Below are 11797 nucleotides of genomic sequence, written 5' to 3' on the forward strand. Positions count from 1 at the left end.
AATTAGGTAAAAGACAACAATACCTACCTCCCTTCTAGTATTTAATATTGTGGTGGAATAATAACGATAAATATGAAGCAAAAAAAAGGAAGCAAAATTATTATAGTAAGTAGAAAATACAGTTCCTTAAGGTAAAAGTAAGACTACCTTTGAGCCCTATTAATGAACACTCCACCATAAATCTAACCACTCTGAGTCCTCTATCACCATGGATTGGTTTTGCCAATTTCTGAACTTCTTATAAATGAAAACACACTTCAGATACTTTATATCTAGCTCTTTCACTCAATGCTATGTCTGTGAAATCATCCATATTGGTTTTGTGTATCAATAATTCATTATTTTCATTGTTATGTACTATGTTTTTTGAATAGATCAAAATATATGTGTCAATTCTAGTATTAATGTACTTTTGCTTTCTTTGGCATGTGTAGGGGCTACTATGATTATGGCTTCTGTGAGCATACCTGGACATTTCTTTTGGTGGATCTAAGCAATAATTTCTATTGGATATATGCCCAGAAGTGGAGTGGCTTTGTCACAGGGTATATACATGCTTATCTTTATAGAATCTACCAAGCACTTTTCAAAAGTTTTAATAATTTATACTCCCATCATCAACAATTGTATGTCAGTATTTTTAATTTTTTAATTTAATATTTTTAGTTTTAGCTGTTCTGATGTGTGTGTTGTGGTATGAGATTTTGGCTTTAACTTACATCCCATGAGCAGTCACGATGATGATCACTTTTTTTCAAGTTTATCGATGGTTTGGATATCTTCTTCTGTGAAGTGCAGTTTATATCTTCTTCTGTGAAGTGCAGTTTCACAAAGTGTGAAGATACTTTCTCATTTTCTTGTTGATACTGAAATACAGATTTTAAAAATTTGCAAGAAAGCTACAGATGTAAGTAAGCTAGAGATGCAAGTAAGTTCATAATCTTCTGAGTTTTTTTAACCTGGTTAGTCTGGCAACACCACAATGGTCTTTTGGACTGCTGCAGGATCCTTCTGAGTTAGTAGAGTTTTGTTGTAGGTTCATACTTCCTGCAGGTAAGAGATCTTGGCTAATTCTGTACCAGAAGTCCTTTTCTTAATGTCTTACTTCCCTAACTTGCATCCCAGAAGTTCTTCCTTCATGTTAATTTCATCCAAGAGCATCCCTTCTGATTGGAATAGATACATGTAGAGAAATTTCTGCTGTAACTTATTCAACAATTCCTGGAAGTGCTAAAGGTAAGTTTGAAGCAAGATATTGAGTTAGAGAAATCCTTTTTAGTGAAAATATTTGCTCTAAAGAGAAAATAAGTTAATACCAAGAGGTGCAGAAACATAGATCCAAGATCTAGAATAGTGCTGGAGAAAACAATCAGGATGTACTTTATTCATCCATAAACTACTATGAAAAACCATATAGTAAAGAAAAAATCAGCATTCAGGAGTCAGTTACTTACTCTTATTTAAAGCTATATCAATGGTTTTATTCATTAAATGAGAAACATATTAAAATTTTCTTATTTATATATCAGGAAAATATTTTTATCCAAAATTCTGTCTGTTCCACCTTCACCTTTTAACAAAGTCTAGTGAAGTGGTTCCTCCATACTGTCCCTGGTGATACAAAGTCAGGAGTCATCTTCTAGTACCAACTTTGGGAGACTGAGCTAAGACAAGCCCCCTTTTTTTCAGAAAAACAGAAATACTGGACACAATTTAAAAGAGTCAATTTTAAACACATAACTAAGAAAAAAAAAAAAAGGGAAAGATACCTAGGTTCCAAAAATTAAAATGGAGTTTAAAGATCTCATTTCTACCCTCCATTCCATCAAATCGCACTCTCTAGGAATAATGAGACATCAGTTTTCCCCAGTGTAATCATTCTTATTCCTTAATTTGCTTTTTCATTCAACATCATTCAATATGTTATGAACAAGCTTGGATTTAGGTGACTATTTACCTAAATGAATTTAATTGCTGTGTAGTATTCCATAATATGAAGGGATCAGTGTTTACTTAACCAATCCTCTATAATAGCACATTAATTTGACTACAATTCCCTTTTATATAAATAGGGTTGCTATAAATAAATTCATATTCATATTTGGGCAGGGGTATGGACAGAATATTTCTGTAATATAAGTACCTAGAACTGCATTTGGTGAGTCCAGTGGTTCAAAAATTTTGGTAATTTTTACCAAATTAATTACTGATTTTTAAAAAATTTCATGTTTCTACTGTGTATAGGTGTGGGCTCTTACCCCAACCATCACCAAGCTATCTTGTTCTTTATCATATTTTTCATTTATATGAAAAATCCATGATCACTAGGAAGGCTGATTCTTTGGCACATGTATACTATCTACTTGTAGCTATTACTGCTTTTGAAAATTACCTCAATATTTCTTGCTCATGTTGCTATTGGGTTAAACTCTTTTGAGCTCTTTTTATATTGAAAATATTATTATTCTATTGCATGTTTTAAGATTTTTTTCACGTCTTTACATTTTCTTGATAGTTCTGTATTGGAGAGACTTCTGTTTTTAATTCATGTATTAAAATGTGTTGCTCATTTCCTTTTAGCCTTGTGTTTCACATCACTCAGGAAGAGCTTTCCTATCTGAAAATTTAAAAACTTTTTATATACACATTTCTTTTAGTATTTAATGTTTGTTTTTGTTTCATATATTTATAACCATAACCATTCAGTGATTTATTATACTCACTTAACAGCTGGATGACCTGAGACACAGAGATGCAGAGTAACATGCTCATGGCCATAAAGCAGTGTATGGCAAAGCTGGTATTGAAACCCAGGTGATCTGCCTTCAGAGCCAACCCTCTTATTGCCTCTTATTCTGTATACATCAAATTTCATTTTGTGTATTGTGGGAGATTTGGAATCTAATTTTTTCCCAGATATCCTATTTTCCCAACAATATTTATTGCATCAGTCAAGCTTTCCCCATTTAGTTTAAAAACAACCATTATTCAATTATCAGTTCTCATATATACATGAGTATGCAAGGTATCTTAAAGCAGTTTTATTTGTTTATTTTTGTGCCAGTACCAACTTTAAAAATTCCAATTAAAAACATTTTCTTTCTCTTTAAATAAAAAATTACATATGTCTCAACAAAAAAACATGTTTTTTGCAAAGGCATATGAAAATGCAATTCAGATCGTTTTGGGACTCAAAACCCAGAACAAAACTTCTTAAAATCCATCTTTTCCAGGCTCTTCCATCTGGATTCTGCTCACCCCATTCTGTACCCTATTTCTCCAGCCCCTGCACTGCAGAACCCCTTAAGATATTTTCCCTTTACCTCTCTTTCTAAATCCCTGGAGACCCTCTCTTCAAATCTTCTCTGACTACATGGAAATTTGCCCAGTTTTTGATTCCTGCCACTGCTTTTCTGGATCCATTCTTCTATCCGTCTCCCAGTTGTTTTCTTCCTTTATATTATGAAAATTGCTCTATATTTTTTCTGGGACAATTTCTGCATCCCTCTCTATACTTTATAAATACACATAATGCAGCAGAGCAAAAGACCAAAAACCAAGCAGGGAGATGTACAATCTTTCTTAGAGGATATCTGAGGGGGAGAGGTTGTAAATAAATACTCATTCGTTTTTTACTTTGCTCTTGTTAACATTTCAAGGTATACGAATTTGTATATAGTTTGTATCATATATTTAAATAAATAAATAAATTGAGGACTTGGAGCTGATGAGGGAGAAGGGCAAGGAGGTCTACAGATGATTCTCACTCACAGCTACCATTGAATGGCACTGCTCAGGGTGCTTGAGGTAATTCTGGCAGTCATCGTGGAAGGTGGGATGCTGGTCCCCTTCTCTTCAGAGGACATGGCATGAACCCCAGTTTCTATGGCCTGATCTCTACTCTTGAGAACAGATCCCTGAGTGTTATTCTCAATAGCACTGCAATAGTAAGTTACCCTTCTTAACCCTGGGGTACCAAACCATATTGCTTGTGTGGGTACCAGAAAGAGTCAACATTCACCCCCATATGGAGAGAGCCAGGGTCTCCTTCTTTATTCTTTAATTTTCCTTATTTCCTTAATTTTTTAGCAAGTTTTTTAATGGATAGGAAGCCCCTCCTGATTTCCACCCAGATATCCTCCCAGAGGCTATATTCACTTACTTTCATTTAGAGGCTTACTCCTTGGAAGGTCTTCTAACCTTCCAATCTTGGTTCCTCACTGCTCAGGAGGAGCCCCTCCTTCCTCCCTCTCCTGCCCCTAGTACATCTCCAGCTGTCCACCTGCTGATGAGGTCCAGTGAGGAATTTTTCCATACAAGTCTTATCCCAAATAGCATGAGATCCGCTGTGCCTCAAGGCTGAACATCTACTGGTGCTACTCACAGAGGACACAGTGGCCTGGTCTTTTGTCCATGGCTGACTATCTTCCATCAGCTTCTGAGGGAATCTGGTCCTTCCTATTCTCCAGGCATAAAAGAAGCAAGATTCTCTTTTGGTACAGAAGCTGTGAGGTCTCCTTCTTGCATAGACTATTATACCCCCGAGTCTGAGCCCAGCTCAGGGAGAATTAAGGCTCAAGCAGAGCTAGTACCCTGGTAGGGGGTGTATCTATTTCTTCAAAAACATGTTACTAGGTATGGGTTTCACAGTTTACTCAATGTTTATTCAGGATATGATATCATCATCTGAATTGCCTAAATATATTTATATAATAAATATATTATAGTTTACCTTTTTTCCTTATGTACTGAAGATGCCTAGCTTGAGCTTAATTAGTGTTGTCCTTGGATTCATACCAGTGTGGCTTGTGTCAGGGGTCTTAGAGTGGGCTCACAGGGTTCCATTTGCATGAGATGACAAGGGAGCTTCTAAGAAGAACACATCCTGAGGACCACAACCTGGTCCAATCACAGTAATTCTGCTTGGGAGTAGAAGGTCAGCTTTGACAAAGCCATGGGGTTTGACACTAGGATCTCCGGTGGCCCAACCCTTATAACCACACCCCTGAATGCTGTGAAAGAGAAGGACAGTTAGTGATTTTTGTTTTCATTTGACTTTATTTTTAATATGTCAGGCATTAGTTGCACAAGACAACACATGACAATCAGAGAAATGCTTTGGGGAAGAAATCTTTCCTCTGGAATCTTACACTCTACCCCACGTGTATATAATGCCACATGTGGTTTTTGATGTTCAAGGCCTCAGATATGACCCCAAGTGCTCCAGGGAACTTTGTGCCTAGAACTTACGGCATGAACCTACTGATGGAAATTCTAACATCCTTCTTCCACGGGACCCTTGATCTGGTATCTTCTGAGACAATTTCCCTGTAGAATGCTACAACGGAATCCCTGATATGTCCAAACTCATCTCTTTGCCCTTCTAATTGCAATCCATGGTAGAAATCCACTTAGCTAGAGGCATTTGGGGGACATTTCTGTTATTTTATTCATTTCAGCTCCTGAACACTATCCCACCCACAGTGTGTCCTCTTTCCCCTACCCCTCTACTAGACAAAAGTGGGGACTTCAAGGTATTTTTCCTGTAATAGCACAATTTGCTCTGGAAATATGCTTATTTCCTTCCCAGTTCCATCCAGCCTTTTCCTCCTCCACTTGTCCCTCCCTCCCAAGGAGTGAGAATAGATTAGGAGATGTTACTTAAAAAAATGTCTGTCATACTGAATAATACACCAGCTAGAATTCAGTTCTTAATGCTCTCAAACTAACTCTGTTTTGATCAGATTGATAACCACCTTGTTCATCTGACATGAACCCAAATGAACCTCTGCTATTTAGAATAATTAAATTTCTCCCAGGGATCTATGTCTTATTTAGTACAAGGCTTATACTGAAACTTAACTTGGAATAAATTTCACTAAAACAATGTGCACTTAGCTCTCTTACACAGAAAAAGTTACATGATTTATGGGTCAAGGGAACCTGCCTTTTGTTCTATTCAAACTTGCTCCACTGTTGCTAAGAGGTACACATCTCCACCTTCAGTGAAGAAAACTTAGCTGAACAGGTTTCCACACTTCTAAGAAGCTGGATTCCTCTTGCATTTAAGGTAAACCCATGGGACTGTTTTGGTGTTATGATCCCTTCCCTGAATACTTGCAATGTGACTCTGGCTATTTATCTCTAAATATTCATTACATGCTGGCTATCTCCTGACTATCCATAATGTTTCAAGAATACAATCCAAAGAAATGAGGAAAACTGCCATCAAGTCTTTACTAATAGTTGGTAGAAAAACTGATCCAGTGACCACCCATTCTGGACAATAACAAGTTGCCTTTTGAATAGAACAATGGGAAGAGTGTTACACCTTATACAACTATAAAATTGAGCCATTTACACCATTTCTATGTATTGTCTTCATAATTTTTCCAACATATTAAGCTTTCTATAAACTGAACAAAAATTTTAAGTTGGTACCAGTGGTTTCTATACTACTTGGCAGTTGAAAGCACAACTAACCATCACCAGGCTGACAGGGATCAAAGGCCCAGGAAGTGTGAATTCAGAAAAGGATTGTCTAAGGAGACCAGAACAATCAGAAGAGAGGCTCCTGCCTGGACTTCTGCCTTACGTATCATGCCATTACTTTATTATGCCCTTAATATATAAGGTTAAAAACCACCCTTTCATTAGAGAAAGATAGTTACTTCACTTTTTACTCCAAGAAATAGCTTATCCAAATATCCCATCCAGGAAAAGTAGAGAAACTGAAAAACAAAAATAAACACTTTAGGGCTTCCCTGGTGGCGCAGTGGTTGAGAATCTGCCTGCCAATGCAGGGGACACGGGTTCGAGCCCTGGTCTGGGAAGATCCCACACGCCGCAGAGCAGCTAGGCCCGTGAGCCACAATTACTGAGCCTGCACGTCTGGAGCCTGTGCTCCGCCACAAGAGAGTCCGCGACAGTGAGAGGCCCGTGCACCGCGATGAAGAGTGGCCCCCACTTGCCACAACTAGAGAAAGCCCTCGCACAGAAACGAAGACCCAACACAGTCATAAATAAATAAATAAATAAATAAATAAATAAAAATTAAAAAAAAAAAAAAAAAAAAAAAAATAAACACTTTACCCCTTGGCAGACACAGGTGAACAAGACTTCCTCATCTCTAGACAGAGTCTCCTCACATATACAACTGTCCGTGACAATATGGTACTGACATATCCCTTCTTTTTTTTAATACATTTAAAATTTCTTCATTCATTCAATATTTAGATTGTCCCTGTTTTGTGCTCAGGTAAAGACTTAAGAAGTCATTTGCCTACCGTGAAGTAGGTCACACTTTAGTTGAAAGAAAGAGAAGTAATTGATTATAGTACAATGTAGTTTGTGACACGGTAAGAGTTGTGATCTGCAGGGGCACAAATAGATTCAGAGAAATCAGACTGTAAGGGCTTTCAGTGAAGGGAAAATTTTTAAGTGAGTCATAAATAGCAAGAATGAGATATTAACACATATTAGAAAAAGGATATGTACCAGGCCAAAGAAATAGAATGTGAGTTTGGGTTTTCTATGGCCCTAAAGGGAAGTTCTATATGTTATGCTATTGGAGTTCAGGTGCTGAGAAAGCAGACTTTGAGACAAAAATTACCATACAAGGAGTTTATTAGGGAGTACTATGGGATCAACACTTAAGGGAAGAGAAGCCAGGAGGACTGAGACAGAGAATGTTGAGTTGCAGAGCAGTCACAAAGTGGCCTTGGCCAATTACCGTGAGGAGCTCCGAAGCTGGGATGACCCTTCTGAGGTGGAGTGAGGGGTATGAGTCTTTATACCTCTACATCGACCAGTCATTGAATACAGGCAGACTCCAGGAAAGGGGAGAAAACTTGGGCTAAATGCTAAAAGTAATTCAAGGAATGAACCCCAAATCTCTTTATTTACCAAACATCTATACGTCTCAATAGAAATTATTGAATCACCTGTCATCTTTCACCCTGGAATCCTCTATCTTTCAGAAGTGTGGTTTCCTTTGTGTCCACAACATATTCTTTGTCCAATCAATTACTGCTATAGTTGTAGTTTTGATTTCACTTAACCACAGGCGTGAGAAACAGAAACTCTTACAGAAAGAAACTTGGTTTGGATCATTTTCCTTAAAAGGCAGCTATTGTTATGGGGTGTAACTGGGATATTACAGCTTCTTTAAGAGGGAAAAAAGCCATTTAATCTGCTGCTGTGAAAAGGCAGTGACAGAAAAAAACTATCCTTACCAACTACCTCCTATCTATAGGATGCCCATTTCTCTCCAGGTACTGTGGGAAAATATGAGATCAGTAACCTCAAGGAGACCATACCTTCATCTGTTAAAAGTCTACCTTGGCTATCAAGAAATAGGGATATGGTTAATACTGTGTAGTCACAAGACCAACAGCATCAACTTCATCTAGGAATTGTTATAAATGCCAATACTTAGTCCCCACCACAGACCTATTAGATCAGAAACAGTGGGGGTGGAGTCATGTGATCTGTGCTTTAACAAGCCCTCCAGATGATTCTGATGTGCTGGAGGTGGGGCTTAATTTACTGCACATGATAAGCATACTAAGCCAAATGTCTACAAGAGGCCATATTTGTTCTTTTCAAAAATATTTGTATTTATATATTTATTTATATTCTGGCCACCCCATGCAGCACGTGGGATCTTAGTTCCGTGACCAGGAATTGAACCCGTGCCCTGGGATTGAACCCGTGCCCCCTGCAGTGGAAGTGTGGAGTCCTAACCACTGGACCGCCAGGGAATTCCCTATTTGTTCTTTTTATAAATTTCAAAAATAAAAGTATTTTATTTTTCCTGGTTCCAAAATGAATCCATATTCATAAGAGAAGTATTTAATCTGAAGAGTATAAGAGAATGGAAATTCTATCACCCAGATGGCACTGCTGTGAACATTTCAGTGTATTTCTTTTCAGACATTTTTCATGCATATTTTATTTGGAAAAAATACGATACTGTACTTGTTATTTAGTAACTCATTTTTTTGATTTAGTAATCTATTTAGCTCAGGACATGTAGATGTAACAATGATAATTCAGATGACTCAGCCTGCGAGTACAAATGAACTTGCCTTTACTCTGAGCTCACCCAGGCATTACTAGCAGGGCGTCTAGTCTTTTAAAGTATTTCTCTTCCTCAGTATCTCCAAGCTTAGAACTCTGGTTTTAAAGTTTTAAAAGGGTACATATATTTAAAAGCAAGCAATTTTTAGTTTGTATTAGGCAGTTAAAACAGTTATACAAGCAGGATGTCAACTTAAGCTAAATGTCTGGGGAAACATTAGCATGTAAAGTATTGGTTCTAGCTTCTAAATATGAGTATCATCTGCTGTAAGTTTCCACTTGGCAGCTTCTCCATTCTGTTCACCTTAGTTCTGAAGAAAAAAATGTTCGGGGGAGCAAAATATCCTTTCTGTAATTCAAGATTATGAGAGTACGCAAACTTGGTAAGGAAAGCCAGGAGCAAATTATTCTCATTACTGCCATCATTGTATTTCCCAGTGATATTGCACAATGCCGTTCAGGTTTGTGGTGACCAGGAATACAACGCAGGCTTTCAAGGCGCGCAGACTTGGGAGGAAATTTTGCTCTGGCATTTGCTAGCTCTGTGGCTTGCTGCGTTACTTTGAGCAAGTTACGTACTTGACTTTTAAAGTCTTGTTCTCCTCACCTGAGGAAAGAATAACAGAAACTACCTTGCAAGATTAACTAGAGAACTGAATAACATGCTAAATGATGGATTTGGTTCTGAAAGGTTCCTGGTTTAAAGAAAACAACAAAAATTCAAGACATGAGAAGCAAATAACCTGTAAACACAGCTGAGTGTGATAAATACTTCTCCTTTCTCCACTTCCCTACCTCTGCGTGAACTTGAAGGTAAGTAGGTCAACCTGTGGGCTGAAAATGTGAAGCCAACAAAGACTTCCTCCTGACTGCCCAGCCTCTGTTTCCTCACCCTCTTCCACTACTGCAGCTGACCCTGCCTCAGTCTCAGGATCCTATTCAGTTTCTCCTTGTTCCTTTCAATCCAAGTCTGGAAGCACTGGCCAATAGTTAATACACTTACATTAATTAAACTGAAATGGAATATGTTCTTCAGCAAGCTTTTACAGCCAGTGATAACTTTTAACTAGAATTATACAATGAATCTGAAGCAGAACACGACATAAAGTAGTAGAATAAGCACCAGATTTTTGGGCCACGGCTATGCTTCTCGCATTGGGCAAAAGTCGCTGTGACTGTGGGAAAGTTAACAAGCCTCAGTGACCTTCAGTTTCTCTGGCCTCACATTTGTTCCATGGCGATTTTGGGGAGGTCCTGGGTGGAAGAGCTGGAATCCCTTCATCACCAGCATCTCCTCTCGTTTGGCATGAGTGCCCTTCTATCCAGCCCTCCTCCCATCTAGCCCCGCTCCGGGCCACCCCAAGGGCAGGCTGGCTCAGTCCTGTTTCTTCTAACGTTCACCAAACACTTCCTTTCACCAACAAGACTCCTCCATGTATATTTCTGATTACTGTGACTTGTTAGATATATTTTATTATTTTAATTTGTAACATTCAAATGGCTAAAAATTAAAATACAAAAATATGCTGTAAATCCTCTTCCACCCTGTTCTCCTCCCTTAGTTTCTCTCCCTACCCCACTCCACCAAATACAGGTTATCATCATTGTAACTTATTCCTGGTATATTCTTTATTTAGTCATACCTAAGTAAGGTCAAATATAAAATGTGTTTTACATTTTAATCTCAAATGTAGCGTTTTATATATAGTCTGCATCTTGCTTTTTTTTTGTTTTTTCAGTATAGGAAGAGCACCCAATTCTTTCCTCCAGCTGAATAGCTTTCCTTTGTGTGAATATGACTTAACTATCTCTAATTGGAAGGATTTGGGTGATTTTCTGTCTTTTGATATTATATGTAACATTGCAATGAATAATACTGTATGTAAGTCATTTCACATGGCTGCAAGTATTTTTATAGGACACATTTCAGACCTGCACTTGATGGATAGAAGACTATATGCATCTGTAATTTTAATAGATTTCACCAAATTGCCTCCACAGCGATTGTGCCAATTTCCAGGACTCTGGCAAACTATAAGAGCATCCCTCCCCAAAGTCTCCATAAGAGTGTTTTTAAAACTGAACTCGTCGGTTTCATCTATCTGATAGGTTATAAATGGCACGTTAGTCACTTTTAATTTCTATTTTTTATTATTATGCATGAGGTTGAACCCTTTTCATGCATTTATGTTTTCCTCTGCAAACTGTTTGTTCATGTCCTTTGGCTTTACTTCTATTGTGTCACCTGGAACAAATATTCAGTGTGTGATGATATTTTCAGATCTTGCAATACAAATTATTCTGAGTATTTCTCATTGCTCCTACCAATTTCTGGCAAAGAAAGAAATCATTGGGATGGATATTCTATGATAAGGAAAGTATTATAGTGGAGACATATTTCATTATATCTACTTGGCCAACTTTTATGAAAATATACCCATTTGAAGAACAATTATGAAATATTAATGACTCATTTCAACTCATAAAAATTTCAGATTGATAGAAAATACAAAGTGACATTACAAAATAAAAACACTTGTAGTCAATGTGCATCATCTTAAAGCACAGACCAATATATATATATATAATATATATATATATATATATATATATATATATATAATATATATATATACACAAAACCAAAGCAATACTACCATTTTAAAACAAAAAGAAATAATAGTGTCTGGAGAAATCCTACCACCGCTCCACCTAC

The 11797-nt window shown here is 37.3% G+C and overlaps 1 protein-coding gene across 10 annotated transcripts in view; it reads right to left on the reverse strand.

The window, feature by feature from the left end:
• Positions 1-11797, reverse strand: part of IFNE (interferon epsilon) — an 85338-nt gene that overhangs the window by 17670 nt on the left and 55871 nt on the right. For 8 of the 10 annotated variants that reach the window (XR_014266020.1, XM_082470522.1, XM_082470523.1 and 5 more), the window contains exons 2-3: positions 4733-5012; positions 720-1230 (exon numbers count right to left, since the gene is read on the reverse strand). The gene's annotated coding sequence lies outside the window, so the exon portion shown is untranslated. Of the gene's footprint in view, positions 1-719; positions 1231-4732; positions 7079-11797 lie in introns of those variants that run through there. The other 2 variants (XR_014266021.1, XM_082470524.1) reach the window with 2 other exon arrangements.

Source organism: Balaenoptera physalus (assembly GCF_965194825.1).
Source record: "Balaenoptera physalus genome assembly, chromosome: 7".
Lineage (NCBI taxonomy): Eukaryota > Metazoa > Chordata > Mammalia > Artiodactyla > Balaenopteridae > Balaenoptera > Balaenoptera physalus.